Genomic DNA, 22,529 nt, shown 5'->3' with positions numbered 1-22,529 from the left:
TCATGTGCCACCACGACAGAGAGCCTCGGGGAGTAGACATCAGGTTTACTCGTCATTGTTTGATGCCTTGGACAACCTCAGCACCAGAATGGCTCGCATTGAGCATCATCTAGGGATTCCGCCCTCTGCTGACGATGTCTCCGCGCCCCCCTATGACAGATCTGGCCTTGACGACATGGAGGATTTGGATGCGGACTCCGCCGACGATTAGGAGCTTTATTTTGTTAGACTGTGTGGAGGACTGTATTCACATTTCTGGACTTTATCATTTCATTCGTATGCTGTGTTGATATTTGTGGACATGCTCTTTATGTGTACGCTATTTTTGAATTTATTAAAGTGTTTGCGTGCTTTATCTTTTCCATTTTACGTTTTTGGGTTTGGTGCATTCGATGTATTTCTTTCAGGAGTTGCTGATCTTTACCTCTGTCCACCACGTACTCGACATCTAACCAGGGAAGTGTTTTTTTTGCTTTCACATTCTCGATAGTTCTGTTTATATTGTTTTACACTGAGGACAGTGTCGAGTTCAAAGTGTGGGGGTGAGTCAGTTTTGTTACACATCGTTGCACAACACTTAACAACACTTTTCACGTAGGATGGCACTATTTGTAGACTAAGAACTCGTGTTTCACTTGATAATCGGATTAATTTGTTAGATTTTGGGATCACCCGGAAAATTGCTTCATGCCTAGTATTGAGTGAGAGGAGTCGTAGTTTCAAGGAGAGAGTCTAACATGAACCAGTTTTGTATCAACATTTTGTTCAATGCACGTGGTCAAACTTTTACTCATTGATAGTGAATGGGTGAATTGTGAACTAAAAAAAAAAATAAAAAAATAAAAAAAATAAAAAAATAAAAAATATATATATATATCGAACAACGATCCCTAGAACTTGTCTGATTAGCCCTCGAAGCGAAAATACGAACGATGGTGACTTAGGGATGATTTAGGCGATCTTTGGACCGTTTGAGTCTTTAATCAACACACGGTTAAATCGACTAGAAATAGTATTCGATTTCAGTGTGCGATTTTAGGCGACAGCTGCGATTCTATCATTGTTAAATGCGTTTTTGTTTAATTAAATTCAATTAGAAATAATTGGACTGTTAAATGAAAATAGGATTATAAATTCTAGAAATAGATTTATAATTAAATTAGAGAATTGCATCGTGACAGCGAATAACCTGTGGTTAAATTATTCCAGTGCGTGATAAAATCTGAGTTTGTTACCGTTGTGTGTCCCGGTCACTTTATTTAAATTCGAAAACCCCCGAGTTCCAAGCGTTTCTGTTAATCTGATTCTAGTCATCTACTTATCATAAATTAGTTCAATTTAATTAATTTAAATAATCATCAAATCACTTTTTATCGTTGCCTAGATTAAATCAAATAATAAATTCTTGGTACTTAAATAATAGTCTCTGTGGGATCGATACTTGGACTGTTCGTCCATTTACTATAACTTGACCTAGTCCGCTTGCTAGGATTATTCCCAACCGAAATCGTCGGTCACTACTTCAAAGATTAAGATATATTTTAGACTATATAAACTTAACTAGCTTGTATGAATGAGTTAGTAGCAAGATTTGGTGGCATATTTGTGTAATATGTAGGGAAATCGGTTTTCTCGTGTCCAAAACGCAGTGAAACTTTTAAAATTTTTATTTTGACGTCTAAACAATATCTTTGGACACTCGTATTGTGACGAACCGTATTTTAAAATACTAATACTTTAACATTTGCGGAAATATTTAAAATTTTCTTATTAAATAATTTATTAAAAGTATAGCTCTTAAAATAAATTAACGGTCACCACTCATACTATAATAATATTACTATTAAAACTGCATCATTTAAAATAAAACACCTCTATCCAATTAATCCAAAAATCCAAAAAAAAAAAAAAAACTAATTTAATTTAAAAATAGACAAATAAAATTCAATTATAAATTAAATTTTTTTTTTTGCTTATCACCAATCCTAATAAATCAAAAGTCAGAGTAAATATTTTAAAAACGTGTGTAAAAATATAACATAAACTACAAGGTCTTCGGGTTTGGCCTACCATTGGCCCGAGCATTCTCACTGGTCACCACCTCCAGTCTCTTTCATCTACATCATCTGTATCGATCAAGTCTAGTGAATCTAATGACTCGGCATGCATAAATCCTGAATAACGAGTAATACATAATAAAATCCACGCAATTTAAACTTAGCTCGTACATAAAATATTATAGGCATAAATATGTATAACGCGACTTCCTTGCATAAACAATTTCATAAAATCATATTTTCATACTTGTTATGCATAATCATAAATGTAAATAATTTTGCGTAGAGTTCTGTTCAGTGCAAGTGGCCCATACACATAAATTGTCTGATCAAACTAAACCACAGTACTGGGCCGGCAGGGATCACCACAACCCTCGGACTGGATATCCGCACCCTAACATATTATTATCCTCCGAAGAGGTTGAAGAGGTCCTCGGACACGTTCTCCGGCTTCCAAACCCGTAACATAATTTTGCCAAAGATAAATCGCATAGCTCAAAAATAATTATTTTGCATGTGATACATATTTTTGAACATCGTGGACTTCGTTGGAACACCTCGGACTTGCTGCCACAACCTTAAAATTTAACTAACAAAACTTAGCACAAGAGCCCAAATGTGCTCATGGGACCCCAAATTAATTAAAATAACCTACGAATTTCCAAACGACTTGGGAATCGAACCATGCTTAGGCGATGTAAAGGCCCGTATTTCGTATTCATATTTTAGCGGAATTATTAAAAATTTTCTAAATAAATAATTATCTTGCCTCATTTATAAAATAAACATGTAAATAATTTGAACTTTAAAATAACAGCGGAAACAAATATTGTTTTCAAACAACAATTTCAAAATAATCCAACGTAAACAACAATTTAAAAATAATCCAACGTATTAAAACTGAGTTTGAATAATAAAAGGTGCATAAACTAAAACATGAGGTCCTCGGGTTTACTACTGCTGCCACAAGATTTCTCACTGGTCTACGCCCTCCGTCTCGACCTCATCAGTACCTACAACAATCAAGTCTAGTGAGTCTAAAGACTCAACATGTATATATCATGAATAACAAGTAAATATATCATAAAATCGCACACAACGTAAAAATATGGTATCGTAAAGCGCATGGTGAAAATCGTATCATGAATAATTATAACTACGTGCATATCTGAAAATCATACGTAAAAGCTTTGCTCAATAGAGCTCTGTCATGTCATGTCATAATTTTTTGGTAGAGATAATATTTCTAAGCAAGTGGCCATAACATAACATGAGCGCCTGATCAGACTAAACCACAGTATACTGGACGGTAGAGATCAATCACAGTCCTTGGACTGGATGTACGTACCCATACATAATCATAAACTGGTCGTAAGTCACCGGGTGGAGAGGTCCTCGGTTACGCCTACCGACTTCCAAACCCATAAACATAATGTGGCCACAAGACATATAACATATATCTCAAAAATAAACATTTTATATTTTTATGCACGTAATATAATTATAACTTGATTTTTACCGGATGAGTTGGATCGTTCACAGGCTTGCTGCGACTTAATTCTAATATGTGACACATGCAATAAATCTTAACTTGACAAAAACTTAACAATCGAACTAAAAACGAGACGATTAGAACCAATAACTTGATTTTTAATCATGGCTTCGTACCAACCCGAACCAACATTAAACCGACGTTTAACCATGATTAAAAATACCCCAAACATACTGAAAAATATGCATAATAACTGTAAAACACAAAATGGGTGAAAAGAATCCAAAAACATAAAACACTATTTCGAGAGTCATTTTGGTACCTTTCAACGTAAATTCTCGTACGACCTCTAAACTCGACCTAATCACGAACGACCAAAAACATGACTTTTCTAACTCATTAAGATACTGTACAGTCCAAGGCCATGGGCTAAAAGCCAACCAAGAACTCAAACAAGCACCAAAACCGAACTGAAAGTTGCTGTCAAATTACAGCAGTAGCAGCTTGTGTGTTTGTGGTGTAAACTGAAATTTAATGACCAATGGCTTGAACCACCGCCCAAGGAATCTTACCGACATCCTAAGGCATGGCTTGGACCATGGCTAAGGGCTAAAATCCACCCACAAACCGAGCCAACACATGGGACAATACAACATGCTAGCCAAGAGTGCATATTCTGTGCAGGGGTGTAAATTGAATTGTTTTGTCATCTTAGATCGTTCCAGTGGCAATATGATCAACCATGGCTCGATCTAGACACGATGAAGTGTAGTATGAACCATGGCTATGGGCTACAAGCCAGCCACAGCCCATCCCAACACCTCAAAACCGAAGTTAATCACAGCCCATAAATTTTCGAGTGATGCTTGTGTTGCTGTTTTAAAAATCTGATGGAACCATGACCAAATCTTTGAAAAACTAATATGATCACGTCCTAGAAATGATAAGGGAGGGTTCTAACCATGGCTACAGCCCCTAGGATAGCCAAGTTTCGAATACCCCCTTAAACCATTCAATGACAAAAACCGTCACTCCATTTCTGCACTTGAGGGAAATGTTGCTGTCATTTCCTTGTTTGTGCGTGTATGGACTTGAACCATTGAACCAAAAACACACTAACACATTCTAAATTATTCCTAGAAGCAGCCTTGAGAGCCTGGATGTGGCGCCTCAAACCTCGCCACGTAATCATACAACATGTGACGTCATAAAAAAATTTCTTTTCGACGACGTCATAATATAATGCATATACGACAAAATAGTGCAATCACCACACTATCTACGTCAATGCAGCAGAAACAGTATAATAAATACACGCATACAACTCAAGTAAGACAATAAGCTATACTGTCTCTAACTACTATCAACTACAGGACTGTTTGACTAGACATACCTAGTCCTTCACCACTATCATGTCTCACGCATAGTCCTGTAACCTGCCCAACAGAAACAACCCTCAAAGGGTGAGCATACACAACAATCATCATCGTAATACATAACAGTTATATTAACAACATAAAATATAACTAAAATCATAAGAGAAATACCCCTTTTTCGTTTCTGGACAATCAGCCAACAACAACCTCAACAACATCACAATGCAACAACATCGACTATACGTCGCACCCCAACACCGGCGACAGCAATATCGTCGAACGAACAACAACATCGACGATACGTGGCACCCCAACACCGGCGACAACAATATCGTCGAACGAATAACAACATCCACGATACGTCGCACCCCAACACCGGCGACAACAATATCGTTGAACGAACAACATCAACGAGACAACATCAACGAGACGTCTCCCAACAACGATAGCCAACAACATCAACAATAATAAACAACAACAACTATAATACCAAATCACCCAAATCTAGTGATTTATCGTCGTTCAACACAATAGTATTCATCAATACTAAACAATGATAACATATGCTCGTACGTCAACACGTACCTGATAATCGAGTATATATATAATTTGGCTATTTCTTTGATCCCGAGGCTTGTGTTGTATCTAAATAATTCAACAACAATTATCAGATCATTATCACCGTATCAATACAATCATAACAGCCTCAATATATAACATCAAATAGCCCAACAACAATTAATTCAACAAAATATAAAACTCGATTATAAATTCTTATCGTGCAACAATTTAATATTCTGGTGTATTTAATTCACAATACTACCATCAAATACACCTTAATTAATTAACTTCAAATAATAGGATATTTTACAACATCCGTCAAATTACGAAAACTTTATATCAACGTGTAGCCTATACTTCGTAGACTCCGAATATATAATCAGAATTAATAACAACTGATAAACAACTCATCAATTTCAATTCAACGATTAAAAATCCCTAATTATCATACATTGGGAATAAGTCAAAACAAAAATACTATAATCTTCTCTACTTCGTTAAAATCATACACTATTCAACAATCTTCAATTTCTGTATGATTTAACAATTTATCGGATTTATTCTAGAAATCGACGAATTTCAAACCTCACCAAAACTATAAAATTTATACCTCAAATCGAAGACCTCGTGTCAACGATTCCAAAACTGAAGTCTGTTAGTATATTGGATAAACCGATAAGTCGCACGATCGAAAAGAAAATCAAAAACCATATACCGTCTTTTCTCTCACCTCTCCTCTGTTTCAATTGTTTCTGATGAGTTCGGTGGAATTCAAATATGAATTCCACCGACTCAATCCATTTTCCTTTTTTTTAAAATATTATATTATATTATATTAATAATATAATATAATATAATAAATAATATTTAACATTTTACCACCGGTATATCCATTTGAATCAGTCAATGATATATTTTTTCCAAAACTCAAAACATGAAACTTCTATATCTTTGAGTTTTCTACGTTATATCTAAATTTCAACTCATTTGGACTTCATATGACCAAGATATATCATATTTCATTATTTAAAAATCGTTAATTATTTAGTAACTCACGTTACTAAATCAACAATTTGTAATATTTACTTCAGGCATTACATTTCTACTCCCCTTAAATGAATTTCGACCCCGAAATTAATCAACAACAGTAATAAAATGCATAAATAACAGATACGTCATACCATCAGAATAAGTAGGGGTAGAGCTCCCTCATATGCCGCTCTGTCTCCCAAGTGGCCTCTTCGACACCTCTGTGCTCCCACTGAACCTTTACCATCGGTATAAGCTTACTACGAAGCTTCCGTTCAGATCGATCCAAAATACAAACTGGTCTCTCAACATAAGACACATCAGGATCTAACCGAACTTCAGAAATATCCAACACATGTGAAGGGTCTGGCTCATACTTCCGTAACATCGACACATGAAACACATCATGAATACCAGATAAGGATGGAGGTAGAGCCAATCGATAAGCCAAAGTGCCTATCCGCTGCAATATCTCATACGGACCAACATACCTCGGTGCCAACTTTCCTTTCATACCAAATTGCACTGTGCCACGAAAAGGAGAAAATTTCAAAAATACTCGATCGCCCTGCTGAAACTCTAAGGGTCTTCGTATTTTATTTGCATAGGCGGCCTGTCTATCTTGAGCTGTTTTCAATCGTTGCTGTATCACCTTTACTTTCTGTTCCATCTCATGAATCATATCAGGACCGGTAACTGCAGCTCGATCAACATCATCCCAGTATAAAGGAGATCTACAACGCCTCCCATACAATGCTTCAAATGGAGCCATCTGAATACTACTCTGATAACTGTTGTTATATGCAAACTCTACCAATGGAATATATGACTGCCAAACAGATTTAAAATCCATGACATAAGGACGCAGCATATCCTCCAGCGTCTGAATAGTACGCTCAGTCTGACCATCTGTCTGTGGATGATAAGCCGTACTCAATCTCAACTCTGTCCCCATCGCAGTCTGCAGTCCTTCCCAAAAATGAAAAGTAAATCGAGGATCTCTATCAGAAATAATAGACACTGGAATCCCATGCAATCGTACAATCTCTCGTATATACAACTGTGCCATCGTCAAGTATGTACTACTCATGCTATAGGGAATAAAATGTGCAACTTTCGTCAATCGATCAACAATCACCCAAATAGCATCAATAGTTCCAGTGCTTCTTGGCAAATGAGTCACAAAATCCATCGATATGTGTTCCCATTTCCAAGTCGGTACTTCTAAACTCCTCAATTCACCTCCCGGCCTTCTCCTCTCAGCTTTGATTTGTTGACAATTGAGACATCGACGTACAAAATCAATCACATCACGTTTCAATCCCTTCCACCAAAACTGAGAGCGTAGATCCTTATACATCTTCTTGCCACTAGGGTGGATAGAATACCGACTACAATGTGCACGCCGCAACAGACCCTGGCGCAACTCAGATGCATCAGGAACTATCCATCTATACTTCATCCTCAAACTTCCATCATCAGCCACTCTAAAACAAGTATCTTGTTTCCGAGAAACCAACTCCTTCCATCGCTGAACTCTCTCATCTGTCATCTGTGCATCACGAATACAACCATATATATCAGGTTCAGCTAATAAGGTAGATATCTGGATAGGAGTCGTCGAGATATCAAAATCATATCCCAAGGAACAACAAGATATCATCATAGCTGATAAACGACCCACATCCTCTGCAGTACAGCTAACTTTACGACTCAATGCATCAGCAGTAAGATTAGCTCGACCAAGATGATATTCAATCTCACAATCATAATCCTTCAGCAAATCTAACCACCATCTCTGTCTCATATTCAAATCTGTCTGTGTAAACAGAAATCTCAAGATCTTATGATCAGTATAAATCGTAAACGAGGTACCATATAAATAGTGTCGCCATATCTTCAAAGCAAAGATAATGGCTGCTAACTCCAAGTCATGCACGGGATACCTTGTTTCGTGTGGTTTCAGCTGTCTCGAGGCATATGCCACAACATGTCGATCCTGCATCAAAACACATCCCAACCCATGTAATGATGCATCAATATAAACAATAAACCTCCCGTTTTCTGTAGGAATTGATAACACCGGTGCGGTCGTCAGTCAGTGCTTCAACTCCTGAAAACTCCTCTCACATGCTTCAGATCACTGAAATCGCACACCCTTCTGAGTCAACTGTGTCAAAGGCCTAGGAATCTTTGAAAATCCCTCGATAAATCGACGATAATAACCTGCTAAACCCAAGAAACTACAGATCTCTGGTACAGATGTAGGTGCAGACCACTGTAACATGGCTTCAACCTTCGTTGGATCAACGGAAATCCCATCTCTCGATATAACATGACCCAAGAAGACCACTCGATCCAACCAAAACTCACACTTACTGAGTTTTGCATACAACTGTCTATCTCGTAGAACCTGTAACACTGAACGCAAATGCCCAACATGCTCAACCTCACTCCTGGAATATATCAATATATCATCAATAAACACAATAATAAATCGATCCAGATAAGGCTGAAATACCCTATTCATCAAACTCATGAACACAGCTGGAGCATTCGTCAACCCAAACGGCATAACCAAAAACTCATAATGCCCATATCTGGTCCTGAATGCTGTATTCTGAATATCCTCCTCTCTAACTCGTATCTGATAATATCCTGACCTCAAATCAATCTTCGAATATACTGAGGTTCCCTGTAACTGATCAAACAAATCATCAATACGAGGGAGGGGATATTTATTCTTAATCGTTACCTTATTCAGCTGTCGATAGTCAATACAAAGTCGCATCGTTCCATCTTTCTTTCTTACAAATAGGACTGGTGCACCCCAAGACGATACACTAGGGAGAATGTATCCCTTGTCCAGCAAGTCCTGCAATTGGGCTTTCAACTCTCTCAACTCTGCTGGTGCCATTCTGTAAGGAGTACGAGAAATAGGGGAAGTACCTGGCATCAACTCAATCCCAAACTCCACATCACGGGCTGGTGGGAAGCCTAGAATCTCATCAGGAAATACATCGGCAAACTCAGCAACTACAGGTATCTCCTCTATTCCCACCTCCTTCTTCTTCTCTGTCACATCTACAGCATAAATAAGATAACCCTCATGTCCATGTTCCAATAACCGAGACATCCGGATGGCAGATACCAACAGAACACGGGGACGAGAACCCTTCCCATAAAATGTCCAACACTCTTTCTCATCTGTATAAAAATATACTACCCGCTGATAACAATCAACAGTCGCACAATATCTCTTTAGCACATTAATTCCCACGATACAATCAAAATCAGTCATGTCCAAAATAATCATATCAGATCTCAGCTCATATTCCTCATAAGAAATAATACCATCTGATATCATCGATACAACCGATATATCAACTCCAGAAGGTGTCGAAACAGAAAGAGACATAGACAATGGAGACGAGCGCATATGATGCTCAACCACAAACCTTTTCGATATAAATGTATGCGAGGCACCAGTATCAATAAGAATATAAGCAGGATAAGAACACAAATAACACTTACCCGCTATCATCTCCTCTCGTGCCTCCTCTGCCTACTCTCCTGTCAAAGCATATACCTGTGCCTGAGACGGACCAGCTCCCTGCATACGTGGCTGTCCTCCAGAAGGTCGTGGTGTAAACTGCTGAGGCTATCATCTTCCTCTCTCTGAGGATCTACCTCTAGCACTCCTACGCTCTCGCTGTCCCTCATGACTAGGACACTGTCTCGCCAGATGACCAACACCGCCACACTCAAAACAGGTGATCTCGGTCTGCGTACACTCTCTGATCAGATGAGGTCCCCCACAACGAAAACATCTCACTGCTCTGGACTCCCATCTCTGCCCTTGAACAGATTGAGAACTGCCCCCACGGCTCTCAACACGTCGTGAATCAAATCGGTGCTTCCCTAGATGAGGATGAAGAAGATGAACCCTTCTGATATTTAAAAGACTGTCCCTGTGGTCGCAATGACTCCCTAGTCGGCTCTGATAATCGTCCCTGAGCCCCATACTCCTGCATCACCAACTCAGCCATCTCAGTCCTCGTCACTGCATCCTCAAACGATATCGGGTTATTTGATTGCACACGATCAAATAACTCTAACTTCAACCCTTTCAAGAAGTGCCTCATCTTAGCATGAACATTTGTAGCAATATGTGGCACATATTTCAGAAATGCAGAATACCGAGACTCATACTCAGCAACAGACATACTACCCTGTCTCAAATCCTCGAATTCTTTTTCTTTCTTCTGTCTGGCTGCTATAGAAAAATATTTATCAAGAAAACGAGATCGAAACACATCACAATCAACAGTACGGCCCTGAGCTCTCAATCCGGCCTCACTCATCTGCCACCACAACAGTACATTCCTCGAAAGCTGAAATGTAGCCAATCGTAACCAAGCAGACCTAGAAAACGGAGCGGTCACAAATATCTGCTCTATCCTCTCAATCCACTCCTCTGCTCGATCACCAATCTCAGAACTATCAAATCTCGGCGGAAAATAACTGCTGAATTGTGCCAAAGTCAACTCACCAGGTAATAAAGGCTGATCTGCAGGTGCCTGTCCCATAGGAGGAGTGGCAATGGATTCATCTGACCAAACCCACTGTCAACCTCGTCCGTTTCTTCGCGTGGATGTACCTGTTCTCTAGCTGCCATCACTGGAAATCAAATTGTTAATTATAACATTTAACAATTACAATCCAGTAATCATCATCACACCTTTCGCACGAAAGCACACACAACTAAAGAACGATCAATCATATCAAGACCAACTCAAATGCACAGACACACGCAAATAATATCGTCATCCAACTCCCTCATCACCAACCCAACTCCTAACCATCCCAGACATCTAACATATGCTCTGATACCACCAAATGTGGCGCCTCAAAACTCGCCACGTAGTCATACAACATGCGACGTCATACAAAAATTACTTTTCGACGAAGTCATAATATAATGCATATACGACAAAATAGTTCAATCACCACACTATCTACGTCAATGCAGCAGAAACAGTATAATAAATATACACATACAACTCAAGTAAGAAAATAAGCTATATTGTCTCTATCTACTATCAACTACAGGACTGTTGACTAGACACACCTAGTCCTTCACCACTATCATGTCTCACGCATAGTCCTGTAACCTGCCCAACAGAAACAGCCCTCAAAGGGTGATCATATACAACAATCATCATCGTAATACATAACAGTTATATTAACAACATAAAATATAACTGAAATCATAATAGAAATACCCCATTTGCCATTTCTGGACAATCAGCCAACAACAACCTCAACAACATCACAATGCAACAACATCGACGATACGTCGCACCCCAACACCGGCGACAAAAATATCGTCAAACGAACAACAACATCGACGATACGTCGCACCCCAACACCGGCGACAGCAATATCGTCGAACGAATAACAACATAAACGATACGTCGCACCCCAACACCGGCGACAACAATATGGTTGAACGAACAACATCAACGTGACAACATCAACAACACGTCTCCCAACAACGATAGCCAACAACATCAACAATAATAAACAACAACAACTATAATACAAAATCACCCAAATCCAGTGATTTATCGTCGTTCAACACAATAATATTCATCAATTCTTCATCACTTGCTGAGAATAATTAATCAATTAAAATAAACAAGGTCTAAATTTTTTTTAAAAAACACGAGAGTACGCAGCTTATGAATAAGTCTTATCTCATTTACAAGATCACTAATCAGATCTAAGTACAAGTCCTGTATAACAAGAAATCATAATAACTACTGTTTCTTCACTACATCTCAGGTGATATAACAGATATACTCCTAAGTCCGGATCTCCACGCTAATTGTCTTCTCTCATCCTCTTCTTGACCCTGATCTAGCCCAACCTGTTTTCATGCACACATACAAAACAAGACAACAGTCGGATAACTCCGGTGAGAATTACAACCCAGTATAAACAATGTATACATGCAATCATATAAAAACCTATACAAAAGCATATAAGAAATATTCATAACATGTATCAAATCAGAAACATAAATCAATATCAAGCAATGCATCATACTCAAGGTCAGACTCGACTCAACAACGGGTCGTCTCAGACTCGACTCAACTCTAACCTAGGGATCCCGATGTCTGGATATTAATAATTATATCGAATCTCAGTCGGTAGGAATGAATCAACCCTAAACGGCATCAATATAATTCATACATCCAGTGTCTGGGCGAAACAGCTGCAGAATTGACGAATCAGTCAAGGATTAAGCGAATCAGCCAATAACTAGACGAATCAGCCAGTAATTAAGCGAACCAGCCAAAGTTTAGACGAATCAGTCGATAACCAGACGAATCAACCGGTGACTAGGCGAATCAGCCAATAACTAAACGAATCAGTAATCAATACCTGCAGTGGCTATAAATCAATAGACTACAAACATCAATCTCATCAATTAAAAATATCAATGCAATAAACTAAGTATGTGATTTAGGGAAACTCGAGTCAAACCTCACTCGAGTTGTGCAATCCCAACTCCACATTAAATTATACCTTTTTTTTCTGATACTCTGACTCCGTTGAAGCCTCGAACTCAAAGCCTGTTAATACTCAATCTGACAATAACAATATCGAGCGTACGGTATCAATATACCACTCAATCAATATTGGATATAATCAGAATTCAATCAAATTCTGTTTCAACAGTATAACGTCATAGTCTCAGTATACCCATCATTACCATATCAGTCAGATATTAATTCTAACATCTCATATTCGATAACAAGTCAATTCTGATATCAAATCTCAATCAACTCAACTCTAAAAATCATAACATTTTTTATATGGTATCTGTTCCTCAATCTAGTTTCAATTATACGATATCTAACATGTCAAGAACATCATATATGAATCATATCAGATTCTGACAATACCATAATTTCAAAACATATCAAAACATAGCAAAACTTACGTCCAGTTGTAGCCTACGTCGATAGGAACACAATACCGTAGTCAGATTCAAAATCGGACGGGCGGATTTCTCACAAAAGTCGTAAGGATTTTCAACCCTTTTCAGAAACCTTTTCTCAATTTTCTTTTCGTTTCCTTTCTTCTGAACAATGAAGGATTCGTGTATATATATATATATATATATACATCCACGTACATGCAAGAGGACGAGTGGCTCATTCCGCCTATTACACGTCTCGCGCATATGCGCGACATCATCGGCGTATATGCGAGAGACCTACTGGTCTCGGTTCTCGGCTTCTCGACAGCTCGCGCATATGCGCGACTTATTTCCGCGCATATGCGCGAGGTCCTCTGGACTTCGCTTTCAAGGGCTCGCGCATATGCGCGACTCACTTCGCGCATATGCGCGAGGTCCTCTGCCTCTGTCGCGCATATGCGCGTATCTGTGCCGCGCATATGCGCGAGGCTACTGTTACTCGCACATTTTCATGCATTTTCTCGTCTTTCCCGATCCGATCTTTTCCGTCTATAATCATATCAGTTATCCCCAAATCATTTCAGATTAACAGTATAAAATTCTCGAGCCTTACATTTCTCCCCACCTGTTGTGGGGACCCGAACGTAATTCAATTCTTAATCACTTTCAGGGAATAATTAATCAATTAAAATAAACAGGGTCTAAATTCTTTTTTTAAAATACAAGAGTACGCAGCATATGAAATAAGTCTTATCTCATTTATAAGATCACTATTCAGATCTAAGTACAAGTCCTGTACAAACGTAAATCATCATATCTACTGTTTCTTCACACTATCTCAGGTGATGTAACAGATATACTCCTAAGTCCGGATCTCCACTGCTAACTGTCTTCCCTCATTCTCTTCTTGACCTTGATCCAGCCCCACCTGTTGTCATGCACATATACAAAACAAGACAACAGCCGGATAACTCCGGTGAGAATTACATCCAAGTATAAACAATGTATACATGCAATCATATAAAAGCCTATACAAAATCATATAAGAAATATTCATAACATGTATCAAATCAGAAACATAAATCAATATCAAGCAATGAATCACACTCAGACTCAGACTCGACTCAAACATCGCGTCGTCTCAAACTCGACTCAACTCTAACCTAGGGATCCCGATGTCTGGATATTAATAATTATATCGAATCTCACTCGGTAGGAATGAATCAACCCTAAACGGCATCGATATAATTCATACATCCAGTGTCTGGGCGAAACAGCCGTAGAAAAGAAGAATCGAGAAAGGGCCGAAGAAAGTTACGAAAAATTCTTACGCCTTTTGTGAGAAATCCGTCCATCCGATTTTGAATCTGACTACGGTATTGTGTTCCTATCAACGTAGGCTACAACTGGACATAAGTTTTACTACTTTTTGATATGTTTTTGAATTATGGTATTGTCAGAATATGATATGATTCATATATGATGTTCTTGGTATGTTAGACATCGTATAACTGAAACTGGATTGAGAAACAGATACCATATGAAATTGTTATGATTTTTAGAGTTGATTTGAGTAAGATTTGATATCAAGATTGAGTGATTATCGAGTATAAGACGTTAGAATTGATATCTGACTGATATGGGATTGCTGGATATATTGAGATTATAATGTTATGCCGTTGAAACAGAATTTGATTGAATTCTGATTATATCCAGTATTGATTAAGTGATGTATTGACACCGTACCCTCGATATTGTTATTGTCAGATTGAGTATTGACAGGCTTTGAGTTCGAGACTTCGACAGAGTCAGAATATCAGAAAGAAAGGTATAAATTAATGTTGAGTTGGGATTGCACAACTCGAGTGAGGTTTGACTCGAGTTTCCCTAAATCACATACTTAGTTTATTGCATTGATATTTGAAATTGATGTTTGTAGTCTATTGATTCATAGCCACTGCATGTATTGATTACTGATTCGTTTAGTCATTGGCTGATTCGCCTAGTCACCAGCTGATTCGTCTGGTTATTGGCTGATTGGCGCATATGCGCGAGGTCCTCTGCCTCTGTCGCGCATATGCGCGCATCTGTGCCGCGCATATGCGCGAGGCTACTGTTTTTCCTCGCACATTTTCATGCATTTTCTCGTCTTTCCCGGTCCAATCCTTGCCGTCTATAATCATATCAGTTATCCCCAAATCATTTCAGATTAACAGAATAAAATTCTCGGGCCTTACAACTAAACAATAATAACATATGCTCGTACGTCAACACGTACCTGATAATCGAGTATATATATAATTTGGCTATTTCTTTGATCCCGAGGCTTGTGTTGTATCTAAATAATTCAACAACAATTATCAGATCATTATCATCGTATCAATACAATCATAACAGCCTCAATATATAACATCAAATAGCCCAACAAAAATTAATTCAACAAAATATAAAACTCGATTATAAATTCTTATCGTGCAACAATTTAATATTCTGGTGTATTTAATTCACAATACTACCATCAAATACACCCTAATTAATTAACTTCAAATAATATGCTATTTTACAACATCCGTCAGATTACGAAAACTTTATATCAACGTGTAGCCTATACTTCGTAGACTCCGAATATATAATCAGAATTAATAACAACTGATAAACAACTCACCAATTTCAATTCAACGATTAAAAATCCCTAATTATCATAAATTGGGAATAAGTCAAAACAACAATACCATAATCTTCTCTACATACACTATTCAACAATCTTCAATTTCTGTATGATTTAACAATTTATCGGATTTATTCTAGAAATCGACGAATTTCAAACATCACCAAAACTATAAAATATATACCTCAAATCGAAGACCTCGTGTCAACGATTCCAAAACTGAAGTCGGTTAGTCAATTGGATAAAACGATAAGCCGCACGATCGAAAAGAAAATCAATACCGTATACCGTCTTTTCTCTCACCTCTCCTCTGTTTCAATTGTTTCTGATGAGTTCGGTGGAATTCAAATATGAATTCCACCGACTCAATCAATTTTCCTTTTTTTTTAAATATTATATTATATTATATTAATAATATAATATAATATAATATAATAAATAATATTTAACATTTTAATACCGGTATATCCATTTGAACCAGTCAATGATAAAATTTTTCCAAAACTCAAAACATGAAACTTCTATATCTTTGAGTTTTCTACGTTATATCTAAATTTCAACTCATTTGGACTTCATATGACCAAGATATATCATATTTAATCCTTTAAAAATCGTTAATTATTTAGTAACTCTGTTGGAACTTTTCAAGTTCTCAATCTTGATTTTGATGTTAACAAAACTTTTTATTGTGTTTCTAACATATTTACTCAAGTGTGAAGTTGCAAACACAAGAAGAAAGCTGAAACTGAATTATGCACAAACTGAATTTCTGGCAAGCTTCGGATTTTTGATGATATCTCTTAACTGGATGATTCAAATGACATTCCGCCAATTGGACTGATCAGAAAACTCAATTTGGAACAAGTCGTATTTCACGTCACTTGGGCCAAATCGGAATTTATCATGGTCTAACTGATCGCTCAATTACCGAACTGATCACAGGAAAACATCAATCAGCTGGGTTTGAGCAGCTGCGGTATTTTGGTCATATCTCTCAGCTCGGTTATCGAAACGAAGCGATTCAGTATGCGTTGGAAAGATAAGACAATGATCTACAAATCATTCTGAGAAGTCAAAGTTTGACTCGAAGCTTACGATGCTGATAAATGACAATGAAGCTACTGGTTCTGCACAAACTGAAATCAGCTAGGCTGATTTCAGCACACCAGCTGAAACTGAACCAACTGAACCAGCTGCTGACCTGCTGACCAACCAACTGAACTGAACCAGCAGTTGACCAACTGAACTGAACCAGTTACTGACCAGTTGAACTGAACGACCAGTTGAGTTGACCAGAGTTGACCAGTCGGGAAAATGCCCAGCAAGCTGAATTTGACCGTTACAATCTCGGAAACAGTACAGAAACTTTTCAAACGGTCATATTCTCGTGTCTAACGTATATATCATTGTTGGGGCTTATAAATACAACATATTGAAGATCAAACAATAGCTTTGAAGAGGATTCAAAGCATGGGCAGTTAGCATGAAGAAATCAGCTAGTTGAGAGCACAAGCCCTTGTGTGAGGATAATGTGAGTCTGAATGGAATTTGATGGCCTGGTCTCTTCTATCAACTTGCCCTTTCCTTTCTCATCAGAAAGATTATGTGGAATGATCAGTCCAGAGTGAGTAGTGTCCACTCGTTCCTAAATGATGATTCCCTTGGGTCGAGCAGGAGCAAGAATTGTAGGTCGTTTGATATTGATTAAGGGATGTGCAACTTTTGCTGATTTCTTCTTCTTCTTATCAGCTGCAGAGACGGCCTTCTTGGATAGATCAGTTGGTGGAGGTAAATGATCTTTAGCTGAAACATCAGCTGGAATAGCTTTCAAGGGAATAGCCTGAATAGGCTGTTGAGCATCTGATGGCTTCAACCTCTCAGCAGTGAAAGATGCCAATGTTGCTACTGGATTTGTCTTCTGCGTCCTTTGTATCTTGGTAATCAACTGATAAGGTGTTTCCTCAGAATCTGATCCACTGACGATCAGTTTTCTCTTGGTATTATTCAGTTGTGCCAGAGTCTTGGCCTTTTTTACTGATTTGGGAGCAGCCTGCTGAGTCCCAATCTCCTTTTTGATCTTAACAAACTCATCAGGAGAGATGTCCAGTTTAGTCTTTGGTGGCTGAACATTTTTGGCATTGAAAACTTTGAATTTTGATGCTCTCTGAATCATCAGCCACCAGCCCTTTGACTTTCAGCAGATAACTCAGCTGAACTGCAAATCCTTTGGACTGCTTGGTGGATTGAAACATATTTTTCAAGATGTTGAAGATAAGGTGCTTCCAATTAAGTCTTCGTCCAGCCATGATAACAGTAATGGCTTGAAATTTTTCCAAAGTTAGAGTAGCAAAAGAGCCTGCCTTCGCCAATAGTCCCTTGGCTACAATATCGGCCAGCAACTGAACTTCATGCTTCAGTTCCTTCTTTGGATCGGAAAATTTGATTTTCTGTCCATCAGCAGAGAGTAGGATTTGCATATCTTCGACATCAGATGCTTTGACTTCAGCAAGATGTGCCAGTCCATCAGAAGGCAACAAGAACATTTCTCCAAAAGAATCTTCAGAGATGGTCAACAACTGACCATTGTCAGTAGAATGGGTTTGTTAATGATGGGTCATTGGTTATAGTTGAGGTGGCTTACCAAATAGACCGTTTTCCCGTCGCCAATTCGGAGGAAAATGGGAGGAAAGGGAAATGAAACCCAAAACCATTTCCCTTTTTGCTTTGCTTTTAAATTTTTTCTAATTTAAAAACATATTTTTCGTCTTTGATTTTTGATATCTTCACGCTTGGCACATCTCCCTTGCTTATGCATCACATGCATGTTTTCCATAAAACTATGAGATTTTCTTTGCTTGATTTGGGTAATGATGCTTCCATCAGAATTTATCTTTCCATTGGAGTAGAAGTCTTGAAGTTCCTTTGGGTAGTTCTCTTGTGAAGATTGCCCCAAAAATGTCCTCAGCCCAGTTGATTCTAGCTTCAGAAAGACATTCTTGACATCAGCTTCTCTGACTGATAGAACTGATCCAAAGTTGATAGCCATAGAATTCAACATGTGAACGGGAATTTGATTTGCCATTTGAAGTGAATGATTTCCTGTGAAAAAGAAAGCTTGAATTTGCTTTTGCTCTGAGAATTTTTAGTAAGCGTAAGGAAGAAGAACTGAAATGGAGCGGGTAAAGTACTAAAGTACGTGACTGTTCGAATTATTGGACACGTGTGAGTCCAGGAAATTCTGAATAAAAGACGTGTGTACGTGTGTACGTGTGGTAAAATCCTGTTGAAAATACATGGATTAAAAAGGGTCCATATTTCAACTTGTTATTTGTTAAAAGATAGCATTTAGCGCTTGATAATCAATCACATCGCTAAATTTGGAATAAAAATGGTTAATTTGTTAACTTATGTGAGCAGATTAGTAAAATAATCAGCTGAACGATCAGTTGTGAAACTGTGTCTTTTCAGTTGATAATTTACTAACTGCTGTCTTCTCAGTTAACCTTTTAAACCAATATTCCCCCTTAATAAATGCATATAAAGATTACGAGAAATTTAAGCAAGACGAATTAAATAAAATCTTATTATTAGAAGGTTAATCGTCTAATGTAATGACTTTTTCTTTTCATCTTCCTCGACCCTGTGCTATAAATAAGAGTAGCTCAGTTAGTCTTAAACATAACATCAAATAATATTCAGCAGCTAGAATGACAGGTGCAGGTAGCTCAAAGACTCCAAACATGGCTGAAGACTTCATGAGCTCAGCTTTGGAAAAACGAAAAGCTGAGATGGAAGATGAAGTCTTCCATAAAATCCTTTGCTACTGGGAGGACCTGCAAGGACACCAGTATCTCCAGGAGTGTGGGATGGCTACCACTCCCAGACTGATGGCAAAACTGGAGAAATATCAGGAATGCTTGCATTGTGCTAACACGGTGGACATCTTCGACGAAGACAATGTCTACCGGCTGATGCTCTACAAGGAAAGGATGATCCTTGAGAGTATAGCTGACTCCGATAGCTTCCTTAAGACTTCCACCGGTGATTTAAACCGCTGGTTGAACAAGTGGAGGTCTTTTGTTCAGGAAGAGTTGTATGACGTAATTTGCACCAATTTCTTCAAGTGAATAAAATGTTTATTTCGTTTATCTTTGTCTTTTATTTTCCTGAAATAGTTAATCTCATCAGTTGAGAAGTAATTCATAAACTGAACATAATAACTGACAAATGATTAACTGACAACAGTTGAAATTCAAATGGATAAAATAACAAACTGAATGAATAGTAACTGACAATAGAACTGATAGATGACACAAATTAATTAACAATTGATATATCAACAGCAAAACTAATTAGGATAAATCAATTAATCCAAGTATATTGCGAAAGTGAGAAAACTTAATCTTGGGCAATGGTTTGGTGAAGATATCTGCTGCTTGCTGCTCAGTTGAGACATATTCCAGTCTTATGTCCTTGTTCAAGGCATGATATCTGATGAAGTGATGCCTTACATCTATGTGATTGGTCCTCGAGTGAAGAACTGGATTGTAGGTAATAGCAATCTTGCTTGTATTGTCACAGAATATGGGCGATTCTTTAGGCGTCAACTCCATAATCTCTCCGTTGTTGCTGAACCCAGAGCAGTTGAGCACATCAGCTTCCAGCAGCAAGGTATTCTGCTTCAGTTGTGGAAGTTTCTATGGATGTTTGCTTCTTGTTGAATCAAGATATCAGTCTGTCTCCTAGAAACTGACATGATCCACTTGTATTTTTACGATCAAGCTTACATCCTGCATAATCTGAATCTGAATATCCAGCTAAATTGAAAGTGGAGTCTTTAGAATACCATAATCCAACATTTTGTGTTCCCTTAAGATATTTTAAAATACGCTTGGCAGCTGAAAAATGTGATTGCTTAGGGTTTGCCTGAAATCTAGCAAACATACAGACAGCAAATACAATATCAGGACGACTAGCAGTTAGGTACAATAATGAACCTATTAAACCTCTGTAAAGTGTCGTCTCAACTGATATTCCCCCTTGATCAGTGTCCAGTTTTACTGATGAGTTCATGGGAGTACTTGCAGCTGAACATGATTCCATGCCAAATTTCTTCAGCAACTCCTTCGTGTATTTTGTTTGACTAATAAAAGTGCCTGTCTCCAGTTGCTTCACTTGTAATCCAAAAAAGAATGTCAGTTCACCCATCATGCTCATTTCAAATTTCTCCTGCATCAACTTAGCAAATTTCTTGCATAATTTGGGGTTAGTTGACCCGAATATGATGTCATCAACATAAATTTGAACGCGTAAAATGTGATCATTCTTTGAAAATTTGAATAATGTCTTATCAATTGATTCAACAGAAAAGTCGTGATCAGTTAGGAATTTTGAAAGAGTTTCATACCAAGCTCTTGGAGCTTGTTTAAGACCATATAAGGCTTTGTTCAAATGGTAGACATGATCAAGAAAATGATGATTGATAAAACCTGGAGGTTTTTCAACATAGACTTCCTCTTGCAACTGGCCATTCAGGAATGCACTCTTTACATCCATCTGGTAGACTTTGAAGTTCTTGAATGATGCATAGGCAAGGAATATTTTGATAGCTTACAGTCTTGCAACTGGTGCATATGTTTCATCATAATCAATCCTTTCTTCTTGCCTATATCCTTGTGCTACCAGTCTCGCCTTGTTTCGCACAACTGAACCATCTTCGTTCAATTTATTCCTGTACACCCATTTTGTACCTATAATAGTTTTTGAAACTGGTTTTGGAACTAAGTTCCAGACATTGTTATGGATAAACTGATTCAGCTCTTCTTGCATTGCATTTGTCCAGTTTGGATCAGCAAGAGCTTCATCAGTTTTCTTCGGTTCCAATTGTGATACAAAAGCTGAATGAATAAATAGATTAAGCATTTGATTCCATGTTCTTACCGGGTCAGATGGATTACTGATATATGTGATTTTTACGTGTTTTTATTTCGTTATTTTGAGTCCGTAATTGCATAATTTTATTTTGTTGTGTCTGTATTTTATCCATTTAGTTTATAATTTATATTTTTGAGTCACTCCTTAATTATGTTGATTATTTTACAGAAAAATTGCAAAAACAAAAAGATGGAATCAAACATAGCTGAAAAAATAAAAATCTGGACAGAATGGTCCGCGCTCGAGCGGCCATTTTCGACTGCTCGAGCGCGAGACGCGCGCAAGAAATATCTCGGGAAAGAAAATCCATGGAAAGAGTGGAGCCCACCGATTTTGACTGGAAAAGAGCCGACTTTGACTTTGAGATTTTGGGCTCACGTGAAAAGCTATGAATTGAAGAAAGAGAATTGCAATTGAAGGG

Source organism: Primulina eburnea, chromosome 1 (genome assembly GCF_022965805.1).
Source record: "Primulina eburnea isolate SZY01 chromosome 1, ASM2296580v1, whole genome shotgun sequence".
In the NCBI taxonomy this organism is placed as follows: domain Eukaryota; kingdom Viridiplantae; phylum Streptophyta; class Magnoliopsida; order Lamiales; family Gesneriaceae; genus Primulina; species Primulina eburnea.
This window is presented reverse-complemented; position numbering follows the sequence as displayed.